Source organism: Rutidosis leptorrhynchoides, chromosome 2, assembly GCF_046630445.1.
Source record: "Rutidosis leptorrhynchoides isolate AG116_Rl617_1_P2 chromosome 2, CSIRO_AGI_Rlap_v1, whole genome shotgun sequence".
In the NCBI taxonomy this organism is placed as follows: Eukaryota; Viridiplantae; Streptophyta; class Magnoliopsida; order Asterales; family Asteraceae; genus Rutidosis; species Rutidosis leptorrhynchoides.
In genome coordinates this window covers 49324477-49348679 of record NC_092334.1, presented here as the reverse complement: position 1 = coordinate 49348679, position 24203 = coordinate 49324477, and positions in this window count along the sequence as shown.

The window sequence follows — 24203 nt, the reverse complement described above, 5'->3', positions numbered from 1 at the left end:
TTATGAATCATTATATTCATAGATTTTACTCGAATGGGTTCTCTGTCCTTCCTGCTCAAGGCATCGGCTACCACATTTGCCTTCCCCGGGTGGTAACGAATCTCAAAGTCGTAATCATTCAATAATTCAATCCACCTACGCTGCCTCATATTCAGTTGTTTCTGATTAAATATGTGTTGAAGACTTTTGTGGTCGGTATATATAATACTTTTGACCCCATATAAGTAGTGCCTCCAAGTCTTTAATGCAAAAACAACCGCGCCTAATTCCAAATCATGCGTCGTATAATTTTGTTCGTGAATCTTCAATTGTCTAGACGCATAAGCAATCACCTTCGTTCGTTGCATTAATACACAACCGAGACCTTGCTTTGATGCATCACAATAAATCACAAAATCATCATTCCCTTCAGGCAATGACAATATAGCTGCCGTAGTTAGCTTTTTCTTCAATAACTGAAACGCTTTCTCTTGTTCATCATTCCATTCAAATTTCTTCCCTTTATGCGTTAATTCAGTCAAGGGTTTTGTTATTCTGGAAAAGTCTTGGATGAACCTTCTGTAGTAACCAGCTAGTCCTAAAAACTGGCGTATGTGTTTCGGAGTTTTCGGGGTTTCCCACTTTTCAACAGTTTCTATCTTTGCCGAATCCACCTTAATACCTTCTTTGTTCACTATGTGACCGAGGAATTGAACTTCTTCCAACCAAAATGCACACTTTGAAAACTTAGCGTACAATTCTTCCTTCCTCAATACTTCTAACACCTTTCTCAAATGTTCACCGTGTTCTTGGTCATTCTTGGAGTAAATAAGTATGTCATCAATGAAAACAATGACAAACTTATCAAGGTATGGTCCACACACTCGGTTCATAAGGTCCATGAACACAGCTGGTGCATTAGTTAAACCAAACGGCATGACCATAAACTCGTAATGACCGTAACGTGTTCTGAAAGCAGTCTTTGGAATATCATCTTCTTTCACCCGCATTTGATGATACCCGGAACGTAAGTCAATCTTTGAATAAACAGACGAGCCTTGTAGTTGATCAAATAAGTCGTCGATTCTCGGTAGTGGGTAGCGGTTCTTGATGGTAAGTTTGTTCAACTCTCGGTAGTCGATACACAACCTGAATGTACCATCTTTCTTCTTGACAAACAAAACAGGAGCTCCCCACGGTGATGTGCTTGGTCGAATGAAACCACGCTCTAAAAGTTCTTGTAATTGGCTTTGCAGTTCTTTCATCTCGCTGGGTGCGAGTCTGTAAGGAGCACGAGCTATTGGTGCAGCTCCTGGTACAAGATCTATTTGAAATTCAATCGATCGATGTGGGGGTAATCCCGGTAATTCTTTCGGAAATACATCGGGAAATTCTTTTGCAATGGGAACATCATTGATGCTCTTTTCTTCAGTTTGTACTTTCTCGACGTGTGCTAGAACAGCATAGCAACCTTTTCTTATTAGTTTTTGTGCCTTTAAATTACTAATAAGATGTAGCTTCGTGTTGCCCTTTTCTCCGTACACCATTAAGGGTTTTCCTTTTTCTCGTATAATGCGAATTGCATTTTTGTAACAAACGATCTCTGCTTTCACTTCTTTCAACTAGTCCATACCGATTATCACATCAAAACTCCCTAACTCTACTGGTATCAAATCAATCTTAAATGTTTCGCTAACCAGTTTAATTTCTCGATTCCGACATATATTATCTGCTGAAATTAATTTACCATTTGCTAATTCGAGTAAAAATTTACTATCCAAAGGCGTCAATGGACAACTTAATTTAGCACAAAAATCTCTACTCATATAGCTTCTATCCGCACCCGAATCAAATAAAACGTAAGCAGATTTATTGTCAATAAGAAACGTACCCGTAACAAGCTCCGGGTCTTCCTGTGCCTCTGCCGCATTAATATTGAAAACTCTTCCGCGGCCTTGTCCATTCGTGTTAGGGTCACTACATAAAGGAGACAGACAGTATGGAGAAATTAGCACGCCTATATTTGAAGGAAGTAGTTTCCAGGCATGGTGTACCCATCTCTATCATATCTGATCGCGACACCCGATTCACATCACGTTTCTGGCAGTCATTACAAAAAGCATTGGGAACTCGATTAGATATGAGCACCGCTTATCACCCACAGACAGATGGTCAAAGTGATTGAACAATACAAACATTGGAAGACATGTTACGGGCATGCGTGATTGACTTTGGAACTAGTTGGGATCTACACTTACCGTTGGCAGAATTTTCATACAATAACAGCTATCATACGAGCATCAACGCAGCGCCATTTGAAACACTTTACGGTAGAAAGTGCAGATCTCCTATCTGTTGGAGTGAAGTAGGAGAAAGACAACTTACTGGACCAGAAATTATTCATGAAACCACCGAAAAGATCATTCAAATACAACAGCGATTGAAAACGGCCATGAGTCGCCAAAAGAGTTATGCTGATGTAAGAAGAAAACCGCTAGAATTTCAAGTGGGCGACAAAGTCATGTTGAAGGTGTCACCCTGGAAAGGCGTTGTATGATTCGGTAAACGAGGAAAGCTAAGTCCTAGGTACGTAGGACCCTTTGAAATCACCGAAAGAATTGGAGCTGTTGCTTATCGATTAAAGCTACCACAAGAACTTAGTAGTGTTCACGACACATTTCACGTGTCAAATTTGAAGAAATGTTTAGCTGAAGAGGATGTCGTAATTCCTCTTGATGAAATATGAATCAATGATAAACTCCATTTTGTCGAAGAACCTGTTGAAATCATGGACCGTGAGGTCAAACAATTAAAACAAAGCAAAATACCGATAGTTAGAGTTCGTTGGAACGCTAGACGAGGACCCGAGTTTACCTGGGAACGTGAGGATCAAATGAAGCAAAAGTATCCACATTTGTTCACTGATATCGCTCATAAAACAGGTACTACTCAAAATTTCGAGACGAAATTTTCTTTAACGGGGAGGTTATGTGATGACCCGGAAAATTTTGACTTATTTAAACCAATTCTCTATACGATTTATTATTTTGACACGTTAAACAAAGTCTGTTAGATTGAGTCTCAAAAATTTTAGAACTGTTTCATATATACAATTACCGTTGACTACTCTCGACGATTCATGAACAATTATATGTATGTATATATATATGTACAAGTAAAAACGACTTTCCTACAGTAAAACACTATTTGCTACAGTAAAACACTATTTGCTACAGTGAAACCGTATTTTGCTACAGTGCTACAGTGAAAACGACTTTGCTACAGTGATTTGCTACAGTAAAACACTATTTGCTACAGTAAACACTATTTGCTACAGTAACTACTATTTGATGTCGACGAACTAGCAAACAAAACGGGAAAGGCGGCCATGCGATCGCATGGCAAAAACACTGAAAACTCATGCGATCGCATGAGCTACAGTAAATCGTAAAGTACTATAAATACGCAGTTTGTTCGACGATATTTTTCACACATAATTATCTCTCAATATTAATATTTATATTATAATTATAATTTTAAATTTAAGTTTAATAATAATAAGATATATACGAGGGTGTTTTTAATTCGGGTTTCAAACCGCTTTAAGCTAAGGAAATATTGGGTATTGTTCGGAGTATTGTTCTTGAATCCAAAGCCAATCATACGATCGTCTACCATCATTACGTCTACGAAATTTGCATACAATATTGAGTCTCAATATTGAACTGTGAGTTTATAGTCTCCCTTTTTAAATACTTTAAATATTTTTGGGCTGAGAATACATGCAATTTATTTTAAACGCAATAAGACACAAGTACATACTAAATTCTACACTGAGTTAAACCGAAAATCCCTTAGCTTTGGTAACTAGTAGCTGCCAGTACATAGGATATGGACTGGTGGGCGCAAATAATTGTATATGGATCCATAGGGCTTGACATCCCCGTCCGAGCTAGAGCGCTAGCCTTTTAACGGACGTATGTTATTTGAGTTTAAGACACGTTGGTTTGCGTGTATTAAAACGAATGGGGTAATTATCACTATAGCGTTAAGTTTAGTTACCAGGGTGCTCTGTTATGTAGAATCTATTGATAAACTTTTGATGAAATCTTGTGGTCTATCTTTATATATGTTTATGACTCGAGCAATTAAACCTATAACTCACCAACATTCGTGTTGACTTTTTAGCATGTTTTATTCTCAGGTCCTTAGAATGCTTCCGCTGTGATGTGCTTGTTGCCTGCATGGAGTCTCTCATGCTTTGTACAAAGTTTATTGCATTCAAAATAAAACTGCGTTGTGTAATAAATAACTGGACTGTGATGTCAACCTGTAAATTAAAGACTTATGTATTTCGTGGTTTTGCTTATACCTAAGCACTCGCCCACATGTTTATAACTTTCTATGTTTAGAAAGTCACTTATTTTAATGAATGCAATATTTTATCAAAACGTGTCATATAGAGGTCAAAACCTCACTATGGAATCAATGATTAACGTGCCGCGTCAATAGCGATTTTGACGGGTCGTTACATGTATATTAACGATTACAATCTGTGTTCAAACCCTCTGAAATTTCTGAAGATACTTCAAACAATGAACAATCGAGCTGATGATCCAACCACATGTTATCCCCAGTTACGTACCTGAAAAACTCTTGAAACCAAAGTCATAATTTAACACGTACCCGCGTCAAATCCTTTGGCATTTATTAGCTAAAATAACTTTTCAATTCCTTTCCAAAGTAGTCAGTTTTGTCACAGCTCCAGCAAGTCAACTTCGACTTTTCAGTCGAAACAGCCTTATTATAACCTTGATATATACGTTGCCCTTTTCGCTATCGTTACCGGAGAACCATTTATGTTCCACCACATTAGCAATAAACTTACCAACAACTTCACTGATCTTTGACTTTCCGAAAAATCTTTACATTTATCAAAACCCCCTCATTTACTCATCTGCATCATGTAACGAGAATTGTCATACGAAACATCGGGAATTAGCAATCAGTAATTTGAAATCTCGCAGCATGTCTACGCCAACAGTTATATGTGTACCTATAACGTCTATCTCTTGGACTTACATACTGCGAATGTGAAGTTTCTGAAAAACACCCTAAACTGCGAACTAATTCTCGAAATTTTGAAAAATGCTGATGAAGCAGCAAAAACTGTAAACGACCTTAACAGTAAAAAGTTTGATGATAAAGAATAGTGTGTTGGCAAAGCTCAGAAAAAGGGAAGATTTGGAACTAGAAAACGGATTGAGCAAAGTATGAAGGAGGCTGTGGACAAATCACAAAGACTAAACCTGCCTTCAAAGAATCCAAATGATTCAATATCTGCTGAAGTCATTAACGAATACCTTACTCTTGACTCTAAACCCTTGCGGACAATATTCTTCATCATCCTCTGATATTAGAAATTCTAAGATATCGTCGTATCTTTCATTATAAATATCCTCCATATTTCTGAAGATATTTCCATAATTATTCTTATCTGAAATCATTTACCTCTTTGCGCTATCTGCATCACATCATAAAAGAAATTATTTTAATTTCTAAATTCTGAAACCTTCGAGTTTAAGATAAGAATGTTTTTGAAGTAGTGTTGAAAACTGAAGCATGAGTTAGTATAATATAATGACACTTGATCAACGTGATCATATTACAGTAAGTCATGCTGAGTTTCTAAATGGAACGTGATGATTCACAGATTATAACGTCATCATGTGCCATGTTACACGACTCTTGCATTCTATTTAACCTCTAAAATATCAAGAAAATATTTCTTGATAAATCGGTATTTTCCAGGGTATTCTAGTAATTTGACAAATCAAGATCGTGCCATTACAATTTTCTTCTTAGAACATTAACTATGTTCATTCCGAAATTCATATCTGCGAATTCTGGACCATTACAAGCGGTACTTAATCGCAAGAAGAGGAAATGAAAGAATGAAACTCCGAAATAGAAATGGGAGTATAAATCACAGCAAATAGAAGGGACCATTAACTGTGAATGACAATGATTATAGAAGGCAGAAACAGGAACTTTGAAATATAAGGGAAGATATAAAGCCCAATAACAACTCAGAAATTACAAACCATAAATATCGATGCATATGGCAATATAAAGACACGGGAGAACTAAAAACACTATAAAACCAAGAGTATAGTAGAAGTAAATAGATTCTTCCGGCGGCAAATGAAAAAAAAGAATGACAGATATGAAGGTTAGGAGTATATCAAGAATCAGAACTGGATGGAGCATATTGACAAATACTTTAAAGTATGAATTGAGGGAGAAAGAATGGAAGGTGTGAGTTAAAAGGAAACGAAGGAGGTGGATTTATAGTAAAATATCCGACAGAGCAATCGAGACAGATTACCGCATTTAATTAAAGAGATATTAACTTCTTTAATCACCGAAGAATCAAATCTTATATAGATTACAAAGATTTTCTTTAAATTCGGAGATCAATCGTGATGACGTCAAAAGATATGACGAATCACTATTATCTTATTTCATTCATTTACGATAACTTCACTCATACGCTTCGAGTAATCGAATTATTTTATCCATACTTCTTAAACATGATAAAACTCTATAATCGTTATAATAACATTCTCATTGTTAGCCATGACGACCTCTATCAAATTTCGGGGACGAAATTTCTTTAACGAGTAGGTACTGTGACGATCCGAAAATTTATGAACAAATTTAAACTTGATATTTATATGTTTTCGACACGATAAGCAAAGTCTGTAATGTTGAAATCTCAAAAACTTTGAATTAGGTTCATATGACCAATTACCCTTCAACTGTTCTCGACGATTCACGAACCATTAAATGGATATGATTATATATATATATATATATATATATATATATATATATATATATATATATATATATATATATATATATATATATATAGTGGCAGGATCAAGAGGGAAGTAACCATTCGGGGGGAAGCGGGGGGAAGCAAATTTTTTTTTTTTTTTTTTTTTTGTTTTTTGAAAAAACTTTGTTCACGAACATTATAGATGAGATGAAAATATGAACATTTAGTAGAGACACTTCGTGATGAATGTTTTTATTTTGGCGGGAAAACGCTCGAAGAAATAATATATAACAATTATCGTGTTTTTCGAGCGTATTTTGAGGTTTTAGCTATTGGGGTTTAGATATTAGGGTTTAGATATTAGGGTTTATAGGGTTTAGATATTAGGGTTTAGAAATTTAGGGTTTAGGGTTTAGATTTAGGGTTTAGATTTAGGATTTAGATTGAGTTTTTAACACGAACGGTTTAGAGTTTAGGGTTTAGGGTTTAGGGTTTGGTGTTTTGGGTTTATGGAATAAACCCAAAACACCAAACCCTAAACCCTAAACCCTAAACTCTAAATCGGGCTAAATTTTACTTCACAAAACATGAAAAAAAAACGTTCACATTCTTCACGAACAATATTATCTTGAATGTTATTTTTGTCGATCGTTTTCCCGCCAAAATAATAACATTCATCACGAAGTGTCTCTTCTAAATGTTCTTATTTTCATCAAATCTATAATGTTCGTGAACAAAGTTTTTTTTAAAAACGAATTTTTTTTTTTTTGCTTCCCCCCGATTGGTTACTTCCCCATTGATCCTGCCCCTATATATATATATATATATATATATATATATATATATATATATATATATATATATATATTATAACTTGAAAACATTAATAAAGTATTAGATGTATAACACTTTACATGAACGTAATTGCCATAATATGTTATCGATAGATTAGAATATTATATCAAATGATTGAATTATCAGATACATTGAATTATGATTACGAATCTCTGTTGAGAGGTCCACATTGATTTGAGAAATCTTACTATTTTTAACGATATTCGGAAGAATTTGTAAAGTGAATTACAAGTAAGAAGAAAAATGTCAATTATCGAGGATTAGACAAAGGTTAGTAGAGATTTCGGTTTAATTTACAATACATGTTTTACCAAGATTTTCTCGTAACTTTGATAAAATAATTTAGACGTTAGATAAGTTAAGTAAATCGATATTTTACAATAGAGTGACTTCATATGTTTATTTAATCCTTGAATCTTATCCTACGTTTCATCAGCAAACGGTAATTTGAAAATTTAAAACCTATTATGAGTAGTTATAATTTTACTTTTCTAAAACATTTTATGATATAACAAATTCTATCATTTTAACCTGTTGATAAAAATAATTTTGGAATATATTTAGTTTTGAAAAACAAAAGTTTCATATTTATTTAACTTAGCTCAAACGTACTAAAACGTTTTTAGTTAAAAAGAACTTTATTATTAAAACACTTTATAAGATAACTTGTTTATGAATTTATTGAAAGCATGTTTATTCTCAGGTATTAAAGAAATCTTCCGCTGTGCATTTGCTCATTTTAGAGATATTACTTGGAGTCATTCATGGCATATTTCAAAAGACGTTGCATTCAAGTAGTTGAGTTCAATATAGATTATTATAAGTAAATGACAGATTAGGTCATTTATAGTTTGGATATTAAGAAATGGCATGCATATCTGTCAACTTTCGATGTAATGAAATGTTGTCTTTTGAAACGAATGAAATGTTTGTAAAATGTATCATATAGAGGTCAAAACCTCGCAATGTAACCATATGTTATTGTATTCGTCCTTATGGATTAGGACGGGTCGCTTCACAATTAGCTCAAAATCCTGGGCTTTGGGATACCAAAGACCACGTTTAGCAGTACCTTTCAGATACCTAAATATCCTTTTTACTGCTAGCAAATGTGACTCTTTAGGATCAGCTTGATTTCTGGCACAGAGACATGTGGCAAACATAATATCTGGTCTGCTGGCTGTGAGATAAAGTAGGGACCCAATCATACCTCTATATTCAGTGATATTGACTGGTTCACCATTGGGATCATCATCTATTTTTATGGATGCTGCCATTGGAGTCCCTATATCTTTTAGACAGGTCAGACCAAATTTTTTCAACATATCTTTGATATATTTATCTTGACTTACAAAAATCCCATCATCAAGTTGTTTGATCTGCAATCCAAGAAAGTATTGCAGATCCCTTTGTAAACTCATTTCATATATCTTTGACATAATTTTTGAAAATTCTTGACAATGTGTTTCATATTTAGAACCATAAATAATATCATCCACATATATCTGTACCAACAAGAGATCACCATCTATTTCTTTTGAGAACAGAGTGGTATCAATTGTTCCAACTTTAAAACCTAAACCAGTACGATACACATGAATTGTCTCATACCATGCTCTTGGAGCCTGTTTGAGGCCATGAGCTTTGTCTAACTTGTAGACATGGTCTGGATATTTACTGCTTACAAAACCAGGTGGCTGCTTGATAAAGACTTCTTCTTGCAGCTTCCCATTTAGAAATGCAGATTTAACATCCATCTGGAATACCCTAAAGTTCATCTTAGCAGCATATGCCAAGAATAATCTGATAGCTTCCATCCTAGCCACTGGTGCATAAGTTTCTCCATAGTCTAACCCTTCTTCCTATCTAAACCCTTGAGCTACCAATCTAGCTTTGTTTCTGATCACAATCCCATCTTCATCCATCTTATTCTTAAACACCCACTTGGTACCAATGATTTTCTTTGTCTTATCCTCAGGTTCAGGTACCAATTTCCATACTTTGTTCCTATCGAACTGAGTAAGTTCATCTTGCATTGCTCCTACCCAGCTAGGATCTTTAAGTGCTTCTTCAGGACATGTAGGTTCAATGGTAGACACAAAATTCACATGCATACAAAAGTTGTTGGTTGCATGTCTTCTTGTTTTAACACCACTAGCCAGATTACCAATAACCTGCTCAATTGGGTGCTCCTTTGTCCATATAGTGTTATGAACATGTGAGCTTGTTGTGGAACACACATCATCTTGATCATCAGTTGGTTCAGCAGTATGAGCAGTAATGGGAGACAGCTGTTCAATATCAGTGGAAACAGTACCAACTTGTGACCTTTCAGAACCAGTAGACCTATGCTCAAGTTGTAGAACTTCAGTAGAGCCAGTAGGTCCACTTGGTTTGGACACAGATGGAACAGAGTGTTCCATCTCATTATCAGAGAACCCAGCAACATGGATTGGTGAGGGATTTGCTGCTGGTCCTTCTTCACCATCTAGAGCTTGCTGAGTAGGCTCTTCAAACAGTAACTCCTCATCTTCTTGACCAGAAGATGAAGTAGGGGCAGTTTCATCAAATCTAACATTAATGGATTCTTCAAAACAACCTCTTCTTTTATTGTAGACCCTATTTGCCTTTGACATGTTGGAATATCCAAGAAATATACCTTCATCAGCCTTAGCATCAAACTTGCCCAGCTGATCCCTATTGTTTAGAATGTAACAGAGAGTGCCAAATACATGAAGAAATGAAATTGAGGGTCTTCTGCCTTTAAGAACTTCATAAGCAGTTTTCTGATGTCTTTTCACAATTAAAGATCTATTCTGGGTAAAACAAGCAGTATTCACAGTTTCTGCCCAATATGAATTTTTCAGCCCAGACTCAGCCAACATAGATCTTGCTGCTTCAATGGGAGTTCTGTTTCTTCTTTCTGCAACACCATTCTGTTTAAGTGTTCTCACAGCAGAAAAGTTCTGTTAAATACCTTTGTCAGCACAAAATTCTTCCAATGTAGCATTTTTGAATTCTGTACCATGATCACTTTTTAGCTGCTTCACCAGTTGCCCATTCAAAAATTCCATTCTTTTGATAAAATTAATAATTTCATCAGCAGCTTCACTCTTTTGCTTCAAAAAGAATACCTAAGTGTATCTGGAATATTCATCAACAATTACCAGTGTATATTTCTTTTCACTGCAGATGGCTATATTAACAGGACCAAAAAGATCCATATGAAGTAAGTGAAATGGCTTTTCAACAGATGAAGTCTGCTTTGATTTGAATGAAGCATGGGGATGCTTTCCCTTTGTTAGCCAAGACACAATCTGTCCTTCACATAAGACATAGTGGGTAGCCGAGACACCAAACTTTTACTAGACAATTTGCGAATATCTTTAAAGTTGAGATGTGAGAGTCTCTTGTGCCATAATCACTTGAGGTTGTCTGCTGACTTTGAATAAAAACAAGTATCAGTTGTTGTGACTGCTGTGTTCATGTCAATTTGATACATGTTCTCATGTCTTTTTGCTGTCAGCAGAGGCTTCCCCGTCTTATCAAAAATAGTGCCAATTTTCCTTGTGAATTGGACTATCTTATTTTTGCTTATCAGTTGGCTTATGCTGAGTAAATTGTGATTAAGCCCAACGACATATGCCACATTTGAAAATGTAATATTCCTATTTGTTAAAGTACCAAAACTCTTTACATAACCCAACGAATTATCTCCATAAGAAACAACTGGACCATTCTTTTCTTGATAGTCCATCAATAGGGACTTACATCAGGTCATATGTCTTGAACAACCACTATCGAGATACCATATTTGCTTTTTTTAAATGCCCTGCACAGTAGCTAAGAGATTAGTTCTTTTAGGGAACCCATCCAAGGATGGGTTCTGGAAGAGTCATCTTTGACGCTTTCTTCCTTACTGCTTGGTTGGTTTGAGGGGTAGCAACATTGGGGTTCATAACATGGGTACACTAATGGGACAAGTGAGCTTTGCTGCCACATTTGTAGCATTTTCTCACTTTTGGTCTCGGCAGCTGGTTGGTAGTAGATGTACTGGGTGACTAGTTCTGCTGCTGGCTTTGAGTAACAACCAGTAGTAGCTGGTCGAGCTTTACAGTCAGTATCTCAGCGATAGATGTTTCAGTATTTGACTCTACTATTTTAGCTTTTCCCTTATGGGCAGCTTTTGGCTTGGAACCAGTACCATTCTTGTGGTTTGCTGCTTTGCATTTGGATTTTGACTTACCAGTGTGGGAAGTTACTGGTTTGTCTGCTGCTACTGGTTTACCAGCACAGCAGAAATCACTTTGGACTTACCAGTATCAGGATTTACTGGTTTGTCTATAGTTACTGGTTGACCAGCAGAAATAGCAGCAGTAGGCTCATCATTCAGACAACTAGAAGACTTAACTGACTTTAGATTTCTCTTGTTATTCTCAGTTATTTCCTTCTTGATTTGTCTTTCTTTGGGAGTCATATAGAAAATGCTTGAGGGATCAGTAGTTTCATCAATTGAAGTACTAATTTCCTTAGCTTTAACTTCACTCTCCAATATCTCTTTCATGGACGGTGGTGGGGTCTCTGTAGGTCTGACAAACTTATTTGTTAAGACCTTTTTACCTTTAACTATCTTGGTAAAAGTATTTGGCAAGACATCTTCAGGATCAGTTTCAAGAGTAGGGTCCATAAAAGCAACTTCTGCAAGAGCAGCAGCTGCAGCATAATCACCAGCAAAGAAGGCTTCAACTTGGGCAGGCACCTGCTCATTTACACACTTGGCTGTGCGTTGAGCAGATGTACACCATGAAGCAACAATCTTTTTGAGGTCATTTAGCTGGTTCATGACATCTGCTGCTTCAACGTGAAGAGACTTTAAAGCAAAATTTTGTTTTTCAAGTTTTGAAATTTCATCTTTCAAGATTTTAATTTCATCATTTTTGCCTTTAAGTTTTTCATTTAAAGATTTGTTATCAGTTTTCAAACTTCTTCACGTTTACTGCCTCTACATAAACCAACTCTTAGGTAGTCAAACATTTTAGATTTTTCATCATCAGTATAAGTTCGAAAATTATCAACCTTATACAGCATTTCAGATTTCCATTGAGGTGAATCATTTTTCAGGTCAGCTTCCCTCATATCAGCCAAAAATGTACTACCATTTTCATCCTCATCAGACTCCTCGACCTCCTTGGCCATTAAACACAGCTTTTTACCAGAAGCATAACCAGCACCATCATCATCTGTATCACTGTCAGAAGATGAAGATGAGCTGGTTTCATCCCAATCATGATGCTCAACAACTAGTACCTTTTCTGACTTCTTTCCCTTCTTATCAGCCTTTGAACTTTCCTTCATCTGAGCCTTCATAGCTTTGTACTTGTTTTTGTACTTATCAGCTTTTGAGAAGGAGTTAGCATGTGATGTTGAAGGTTTTCTGGACATGCATTCAGCAGCAAAATGTCCAACCTTCTCACAATTGTAACAATCAGATTTAGGACCTTTGACTGATTTGCTACCATACCTAGCACTAGATTTCTTACTCCCTTTGTATGACTTGCTGGTTCTATTATGATTGAACCTTTTGAACTGCCTAGCCAGCAAAGCCATACTTTCAGCAAACCCTTCCACACCATCTTCATCATCACTGCTTTCTTCAGACCCAGTACCACTATCCACATCATCTTCAGCTGACTCTTCTTCTGCCATCAACTTTTGAACCAGTAAAGCTTTTTGAGCTTTCTTTTTAGCAGCAGCAATAATAGCAGTATCATCTGTCTTAGAAGATTTTGAAGTGGTGGGGGCAGATTTAAAATTTTCTTTCAAATTAAGTTCAAGTTTAGTTTCTGCCTTCTCATGGTTCCAAAGTGTACCATAGAGATAAGACATGTTAAAGTTCTTTAAAGTCTGGGTGGTTCTTAAAGGGTCAGTAACAGGTTTCCATTTAGCAGGCAGTGAGTCAATGAATTTGTTTACTTGTTCAAAATTAGTATATGTGATTTTCAAAGTAGGCAGGTCAGCAACTAAGGAGTTAAATCTAATGAAGGTTTGCTTAAGGGTCTCACTTTTATAGGCAAAGAACATTTCATACTCTCTTTTCAAAGCAATGATCTTATTTTGCCTAACCTCATCCATGCCCTCATAAGTAACATCAAGATAATCTATCATAAGCTTAGCATTCGGCTTTCCCTTAATCAGTTTGAACAAATGGTTAGATAATGTTATAGCTAACAGGGTTCTGATCTTAGGGTCAAGTCCAACACGACGTTTGTCCTCAGCATCCCATTTTGCTGGTGTGAGAACAACCTCTCTGCCAGGAATGGCAGGAGTGTCAGCTGTAGCTGGAACACTATCAATAGTCTCAGTAGGGATAAATGGACCATTTGTGACAATGCTAGGCATGAGTAGGTCAATAGACTCAAGGTGAAGCATGAACCTTGCCTTCCAAGTTTCATACTCATCTTCATCAAATTTGGGTGGTCTATTGGATGAGTCATTTTCAAAGTAAGCTGTATTTGAATATGCAGCCATGTGAGAATTCAGATCCAAGATATTAAATTATCAAGACGGAAGCTCTGATACCAGTTGTTGGTTCCTTGATAAACAACAAGAGTTTGTAGAAGGGGTGAATACAATTCTTTTCAATTAACTTAATCAGTTAAAACGGTTTAGTATTCAAGCAAGTAAATTAAATAGAGTCAAAGATAATTTTCAACGATTTATTCTTTATTGATTGAATCACAAAGAATTACAACTATCCTTGGCGGAATGATAGTTGGTTGATACAGATTTACCTAAGTTATAGCTATTGAGGATATTCTAAAGCTATTACAAGTTTGGACTCTAAATAAATAAACCCACACCACTAGTTGTTACAATAGTGGATACACCAATTTATAGTAGTCCTATTAACCGTGTAATTGTTCTATTGTCCACTAGTACATAGGATGTCTGTACTTGTGGGGACAATTGTGTCAGAGAGCGTGCTCCCTTCTTTCCTCTTTGGTAGCTATTTGCAGGAACACCTCAATTCATTTTGGCACCACTATCTGATTAAACAAATAGAATGTTGTGTTCCCTAGGCGTTGACAAAGAATAACACATGTCTGGACATGCGTTAAACTTCTGCATTCCCATGTGGTCTTGTAAGGTCACTTGTCAGCCGCCGACGCGTGTCCTTTTCTGTTCAACTTTGTCTACGACTCCTGTTGAATAGTACAATTGATGCTGACCACTCAGGAAATCACTATGCTTGTAATGGAGCATAGCTGTCTCGTGTTGTATGATGCTTTCCAGCCATGATGATTCTTCTATGCTGAGTCACTTGATATTCTTCAATTACTGGGTACACATCCTGTGCTGATCGAAGAATACTGTCTACCTTGTGCTGGTAGACTAGGCAACATACTAGACACTCAACATAGCAATATTTACTGTCTATACATAAACAAACTTGTGCTGGCTGCACATTACATTTTAGTGCAAATAAATTTCTGTTTTGTCATAATTAAATCCTTAATTACTTTGGGGACTCAACATTAGGGTTAATGGCGACGGAAATAACAACGCATAAGAGTTGGGTGTTGAGAGAGTGACCCAAATTCCAGATTCAATCGGAGTACCTGATCGAGAGCATGAAATCGGTGGTCAGTATGTTATCGAACACCTTAATAATATAATAATAACAAAACTCAGCTTCCTTGACTCGTTTGATTATGTTTCTTCTTTATTTATGTATGAATATGAATCAAGCCGATGCTATGTGTGAATATTGTAGCTGGTGAAAGAAGGTTGATAGTGGTGGTCGAAGCTTGACGGCATGGTGGTGGTCGAGGGAGTTTCACGATGGTGTTTGCTAGAGGCCGACAATAGTGGTAACCGAAGGTTGATTTTGTGTGGTACGTTCTTAGTGGTCGTGATCCGGTAGTGACTGGCGGTGGTGGCGACGTCATTGTTTCTGGAGGTGGATGGTGGACGACGGTAGTTGGCGGTGGTGGCAGGTGGTTGGTGTTGCGCAAGAAGGTACATTGTAGTGAAAAGATGAAAATGCCCCTGTGAGGTTAAAAGACGATGGTGCCCCTGTGAGGTTAAAAGACGATGGTGCCCCTGTGAATAGTAGAGCCTCGTGCCAATTAGTATATATAGATATAGATAATAACTTTCGATAATGTCAGCATGATGTCATGCAGATATCATATTCTATTATATATTTTTCAAATTCAACATCACTTTGTTATTAAATATATAAATGCCTTTATATACAACAAAGGCATATCAAGTCAATATTTATTATATTGGGATACGTGAAATTACATTTTGGAAAATAACATCTCTATGTTAATAAACTTTAATAAATATTATTTTTAATATTTATTTTGATTATTATTAGTTTAGGAACTATTATTCCTAATTTACTTGATTAAACCCGACGCCCGCGAGAAAAACGTACCGTTAGCGAAAACCGAAAAAACGTCTTTTAAGACAACGAAGCATGGTAATTTATTCTTAATAATTATTTTATTTAATTATTAAGTTTTAAAAAAAAATATTTTTAACTTACTAGAATTTTTATAAATAAAAAGCGCGAAGAATTCGCTAAAACGCTCGGTTAACGTTCCGGTTTTCGGTTTTGGTTAACGACACTTAATAGGTTTACAAAGGAAATTATCTAATAACAATTATAAGTCCATGGACACTTAATGGGTTTATCAAAAATTGCTTGTTTGCTTGCTCGCTTACGGATTTTTGTTCCTCTCATCACGCTATACACATCTATACCACTAATCGCTTGTTTAGGGTATGATCTAAAAACTCTATTTTTCCAGATTTCATTGTTATTATACATTTATAGGGTTCTTAGAGTGTCTAGTGCTCAAACCATGATGCGTGTTTGTCCGATTTATTCGTTATATGCACGTACATGTTATTTTGTGGGACCCACGAATTTGACTAGACCCTAACTGAATTTTATATGTTAAATAATGTTAATATTGTTACATAATTGTATTGCTATCGAAAAATTATTAAGTTTGCATGTGATATCGCGCGGTTTCAATTAGCGGTTAGTAAACGACATACAGTTAGGGTTTCAATGTGAAATTGTGATGAATCTGATTTTGCTGGAATAACATGATGCTTTAATGATCATAATATGTTTGTTATTGAATAGCTTGTGAAAAGTTAATAATTTTACATTTAGATTAGATATCGCATGTTTTCGATTTTTGGTTCGAAAGTTAGAATTAAAACAAATTCGGTAAGATTATATGTGTAATAATTTTCCGGAATTGCATGCTCAAGAATTAATTCATGAAATGTTGATAAATGAATTTCTTATGAAAAATTAATTAGTTTACACTAACATATTGCGTGATTACGATTTGTAAAACTTAAGTTATGATCAAAACATCGTTTTGTAAGATTTACTCGACGTTTGCAGGACTAAAATGTGTATTAAGTAATTGGTAAGATGGAATGCCATGATTTCCTGGAATATCAATTAGAACATGATTATATATATATATATATATATATATATATATATATATATATATATATATATATATATATATATATATATATATATATATATATATATATATATATATATATATATATATAGTAGAGGATCAAATGAGAACTTTTTTTGTTTGAGAACCCTGAAGAACTCAAAAATACACTGAAATTCGAGCAAAAAAGAAGGAAATTCGAGCAAAAATGGGACGCGGGCGAACAAAAAGGAAGCAATTCGAGCAAAAAATGGGACAAGGGCAAATAAAAAGTGATATTCGAACAAAAAAAAAGGCGGGCGAACAATTTTGTGTTCTACATTTTTGATGGTCGAACAAAAAAATGTAGAACACACGGGTAGTCGAACAAAAATGCTGATATTCGAACAAAAATGTATTTTACATTTTGAATTTTTTTTTTGCTCGACTATGAATTTTTTTTTCGTCCTTGTTTTTTATTTTTGCTCGAATTTCATTTTTTTTCGTCCGTGCACCTTTTTTGTTCGAATTTTAGTGTTTTTGGTGTTCCTAGAGTTCGCACATTAAAAAAGTTCTCACTGGATCCTCTCCATATATATATATATATATATATATATATATATATATATATATATATATATATATATATATATATATATATGGGATTATCACCAAAAAGCCCATTTTTTTGAACTTGTTTGCGTGAGAGCCCATTTATCACAAAGTGTCTTTTTTAAATGTTCATATTTTCATCCAATCTATAATGTTCGTTGTAACACCCTAGGCAAATCCCACATCGCCCACGAACATGAGTGATCATGGGATTATAAGGTAATACTCACGCTTAAATGACACAACGCGTTTTGGGATCACAGGCTGAGTAGAAGTGCGAGTACGTTGTGGTTAAGCGTGCTCGGGCGAGAGCACTACCAGGATGGGTGACCTCCTGGGAAAGTGCTTCTCGTGTGTGGTCGCCAAGAAAAAGCCGTGCCCCTGCGGGCAAAGCGGACAATATTGTGGTCATGTTAAGCTGGGGTGTTACAGAATGATATCAGAGCCACTCATCTGCCGCTGGGGGTGGTGGGGCAAACCTCATCGAGGACGATGAGTCCCTAAGGGGGGGTGAATGTAACACCCTAGGCAAATCCCACATCGCCCACGAACATGAGTGATCATGGGATTATAAGGTAATACTCACGCTTAAATGACACAACGCGTTTTGGGATCACAGGCTGAGTAGAAGTGCGAGTACGTTGTGGTTAAGTGTGCTCGGGCGAGAGCACTACCAGGATGGGTGACCTCCTGGGAAAGTGCTTCTCGTGTGTGGTCGCCAAGAAAAAGCCGTGCGCCTGCGGGCAAAGCGGACAATATTGTGGTCATGTTAAGCTGGGGTGTTACATTCGTGAACAAAGTTTTTTAAAAAAATGAAAAAAAAATTGCTTCCCCCCGATTGGTAACTTCCCCATTGATCATACCAATATATATATATATATATATATATATATATATATATATATATATATATATAGGGTGAGGATCCATGGAGAACTCATGGTAGTAGAGAACTCATTGAACTCGTGCAGATTCACATTTTTTATTTTTTTTTGCAGATTTTTTTTTCTGTTCAGATTTTTTTTTTGCAGATTCAGTCAATCTGCGTGCAGATTGACGATTTTTTTCAGTTTTTTTTTTTTACAGATCGACTTTTTTTCAGTTTTTTTTTATGCAGATTGAGTCAATCTGCGTTTTTTTTTGCAGTTTTTTTTTTTTCAGATCGATTTTTTTCTGTGCAGATTTGACTTTTTTTGTGCAGATTGAGTCAATCTGCGTGCAGATTGACGTTTTTTTGCAGTTTTTTTTTTTTTTTTTTGCAGATTCACTTTTTTTTTCTGTGCAGATTCGATGTTTTTTTTTGCAGTTTTTTTTTTCCAGATTGTATTTTTTTTTCATATATTGAAGCTCAATCTCCACATAGATTAAAGTTCAATCTATGAGTTTTATGGGTTCTCTACATACTCTAGTTCTCTAGGGATCCTTTCACTATATATATATATATATATATATATATATATATATATAGGGGCAGGATCAATGGGGAAGTAACCAATCGGGGGGAAGCGGGGGGAAGCAAAAAAAAATCGTTTTTTTGGAATTTTTTTCCGGCATTAAGATCACACGAAAATATGAATATTTAGAAGAGACACTTCGTGATGAATGTCATTATTTAGGCGGGAAAACGATCGATAAAAATAACATTCAAGATAATATTGTTCGTGAAAAATATGAACGTCTTTTTTTCATGTTTTGTGAAGTAAAATTTAGCCCGATTTAGAGTTTAGGGTTTAGGGTTTGGTGTTTTGGGTTTATTCCATAAACCCAAAACACCAAACCCTAAACCCTAAACCCTAAACTCTAAGCCGTTCGTGTTAAAAACTCAATCTAAATCCTAAATCTAAACCCTAAATCTAAACCCTAAACCCTAAATTTCTAAACCCTAATATCTAAACCCTATAAACCCTAATATCTAAACCCTAATATCTAAACCCCAATAGCTAAAACCTCAACATATGCTCGAAAAACACGATAATTGTTATATATTACTTCTTCGAGCGTTTTCCCGCCAAAATAAAAACATTTATCACAAAGTGTCTCTAGTAAATGTTCATATTTTCATCTCTTCTATAATGTTCGTGAACAAAGTTTTTTCAAAAAACGAAGAAAAAAAAGTTTTTGCTTCCCCCCGAATGGTTACTTCCCTCTTGATCCTACCCATATATATATATATATATATATATATATATATATATATATATATATATATATATATATATATATATATATATATATATATATATATATATATATATTTTAATTAGTAATAGATTAATTCCAATCATAGATAAGCAAGTTGTAATTATAAATTTATGGAACAACCAATTTCTCACAAAACCGCGAGTTATAATTACTTAAATTGACAGCCGTCTCATTAATTTTTAGCTAGCGATTTATATAAATAAATAAGAAAGTTTAAATTATTGATGCATATGACTGTACCTGACTCACTTATTAAAATTTCAACATAACATCAACCTAAACGCAAACCTTCGACCACTCACTGCTACGTCGCAATGCAATGACCCTACCACTAGTTATAAACCTAATAAAAACAATTTTCGTCTAATTGAAAATTAAAACCGATTGTGTTGAAGCTGATTAGTTTATAAATTATGATTATTTGGTTTTATACTTTACATTTATATTACTATTACTATTATTATTATTATTATTATTATTATTACTTAATGTCACTAACTATATTATTAGTATGGAACTGTGGATAATTTTAATCTCCTAATTAGTATTTAGGCCACTTGCAATGGAGTGTTAAACTCCATGTTAACGGTCGCCATTGTAGTCACAAAGAGTGGGAGCAAATTGTTAAAAGGAGGTTTAGCCACTCCTGTAACTAGTCGCCAAAGGTAAAATTGAGACCCACTATTTTTTTTATTTGTACCTTGTGTTTAATTGTTTGTACACTTTATATTTTATAGATATATTTGTAGATATATTTAGTTTGAAATGGAGTGTATAATAGTGCGGGTTTGATGAAGAGAAATGTGAAAGAAATGTTAAAGGGTTTGTGCTGATATGACGCTAAAGTGGAGGAGAGAAGTTCAATGAAAATTGGGAACTATTGCATGTGGCCTTAGTATTAATAAGGTAACGGGTGGTCCGCACAATCATTTGTTTGTGGGAAAATTGTTTGAAAATGCTTTAAACTTTCACCAAATTCCTATTGTATGTATTCAACTTTTAAATCTCCTATTGTATGCATTCATCTATCTAAATTGTTCTATTGTATGTATTATACATGTTATAACAAGTTACCTTACAGTTCACCTCAATTTAATTTCTAAACATTTACATTATTAGTCCCTCATGTTTGTAAAGCCTAATTTGATTGGTCCCTCTATTAGAAAAAATAGTTCCATGTTCATCCATTCATCATCATGGATTCATCATCTTCATCTTCTCAAAATCATATAATACAAAATAAAAAACAATTGAAAAAAAATTCACACAGTACTGTACAAATTAAAATTCACACATTACTTTCACCAAGCGTTGTAATCATCACTTACTGTACAAATTAAAATATTACCGTATTACTTTCGTGTGGATCCTTATATGGTTGAAAGGAGTTGAAAGGATTTGTTTAATTTTTTTTTGAAATGCAAGTTTTATTAAAATATAAAATGCACACGAGATAAGAACTAGCAAGGAGCTAGACATAACACGAGACAACCCACAACCGCACAATAAAAACGAACACACACCCGTAAACACGAAACTATAATGGACTCACAAACACGAGGATATTAGATGCAACACGACACGAGACTAAATTAAATTATGTTTCCGAGTCCGATGACGCACATGAAGAGCAACATGAGCAACAGTCAATATTCTCTTCCGAATCATTCATCACATTCTCGATAAAGTATCTCTCATGCCATCGAAAATTATCACGGCGCCGGTTACGCTTCATATTTTTTCCACCCCACACATGTTTAATAAAGTGACTTTTAATCAAAGGATGAGCTTTTTTCCTTTTTACACGAAAACGAGCTACCGCGGTTTGTTTAATCACATCCAATAACTGAATAACCAAATCTGATTTTTCTTTGGAATCCATTCTGATGAATAAGCATCTTGACAACGACTTGCTATCTGAAAACCGGATCTGATAACCGTATCTGAAAACATTGATGGCTAGACAACCCCATCTGAAATTATATGGTTAGACAACCGGATCTGAAAACCTTTTCCGAAATCTACGCCAGATCTGAAGGGTGGTGCGCGTACGATCTGTTCCCTTCCAAATAGATGTTCTTGTTATGCAAGTGATAATTCTTGATTTTGTAGATCCGACCCAGATTTGATAAAGATTAAAAGATGGAGTGAAATTGATATGATACTGAAAGAATTAGAAAAAATGTTATTGCAACATCAAAACAAATGTGTACCTTGAAAGCTGGCATAAAAGAAATTGTAATTGAATTTAGGTTTTTTTTTTTCTTTTTTCTTTTTTTTATGTAATTGGTGACGATGATGAAGATAAAAAGCTGGAAAACATAAAGGGGCAGGAAAGAAAAGTACAAACATACCCTCATGACAGGTCCTGGTTGGAAGGAAGTTAAAAAAGGGACCAATGAAATTAGGGTTTTAAACATTAGAGACTAATAATGTAAATGTTTAGAAATTTAATTGAGGTGACCTGGAGGTTACATGTTATAAATACAATAGAACAATTTAAATAGTTGAATGCATACAATAAGAGAGTTGAAAGTTGAAAGCATATAATAGAAATTTAGTGAAAGTTCAATGCATTTTTAAACAATTTTTACATTCTCGTACATATAAGAACGACAATTATTTTTGTGTGTCCTGTCATCAAATGATGCTATGTTAACGTCATGTTGACCACACATTTCTAACATTTTGACGGTGTCACTTTTCATTATTTATTATTCGGTAATTCTAGGAGAACCCCAGGCCCACCCTCCTAGCCTGCAACCCCATCATAAAAACTCATGTTTTCTCTTTTTCATAATTACATTACAATAATATATACTCACTCCGTCCCATTACAAGTGTCCACTTACTTTTTACACACAGTTTTAGGAAATCTCACTAACTTCATTCTCTACCAATCAGAAATCTTCTCTCTCCAGAATAATCCCTTCTCATTGGTTGAAACTGAACACTTGAAATGGGACATCCCAAAATAGAAATGTGGACACTTGTGGTGGGACGGAGGTAGTATATTACAGTAATTATTTTAATTTAATATCAGCTATATTATTTATTATTTATTGCTTATTAATATTGAGTAGACGTTTTTTTAATATATTAACTATAGTAATATTATTAATTAAATGTTACTTTATTTATACTTTTTTGTTTTTCTCAACATTACTATATTAACTATTAGACAAAAATGATAAATAGTACTAGGGGCAGTTTCATCATTTTACCTATTATACTGTAGCAACGGAATCGTTGTAGCCCGTTAACACTGTAGCAACGTAATTACTGTAGCAACGGAATCACTGTAGCAACAGTACTGTAGCAATTTTTTCTTCGATTCGTTTACTATCAAGACTTTAAACAATTTTTTCTTCCATTGACCAACTTTAAACAATTTAAAGCCCAAATAAAGTTGTTAGTTTTTTCTTCACTATCAAGACGAATGCTATGAAAAACGTCTTGCTAGTGGAAGTAACACCACCGAATTCAAAAAAGGGCAACTTATAAATATTCGTATTATACGTAGCATCCATCAATAAATTAAATATGAGAAAATGCACGAAATATTTCATATGAAATTGGATAGATCCAAAATAATTCTTCTAATTCGTTAGTAGAGTCATTAATACGATACTGAAAGTCGTACCCTTAGATGTTATATATTATAGATAATATTAAACCTGGTCGATAAAAAAATCTGATACACTTGACATAACCTTTTCTTATAATGCTATAAATCGATATAAATTTTTGAGTGTTATAAAAACGATTAATTGTAAATACTTTCTTATATGGACTAAGACAGTAAAAACGGCTGAGACGGTAAAAAAACGACCGAGACGGTCGAGACGGGGTCGAGGTGGATATTGGCCAACGTTGACTTTCTTTAATAAATTCAAAAATTATCATTTCAAACATAAATATTTCAATTAAAGGCAAATATCTATGTTTATTTTGAAATATTTATGTTTGAAATATTTATGGTTGAAATGTTTATGTTTGAAATATATAAAAAGTCAACATTGGTCAACATCTGTCTCGATCCCGTTTTTTCCGTTGCGACATTTTAAGGTCCCTACCGTTTCGACCCCATCTCGCGTCTTTTTCAACCTTGGTTAAAAGTGTTAAATTATTGAATTATTAAAAAAGTATGTATTCACTCAAGTTGTATTTATCATGTGTAACAAAATGAACAATTTATACGAACAAGTATTCGGGTCGGCCCGCTT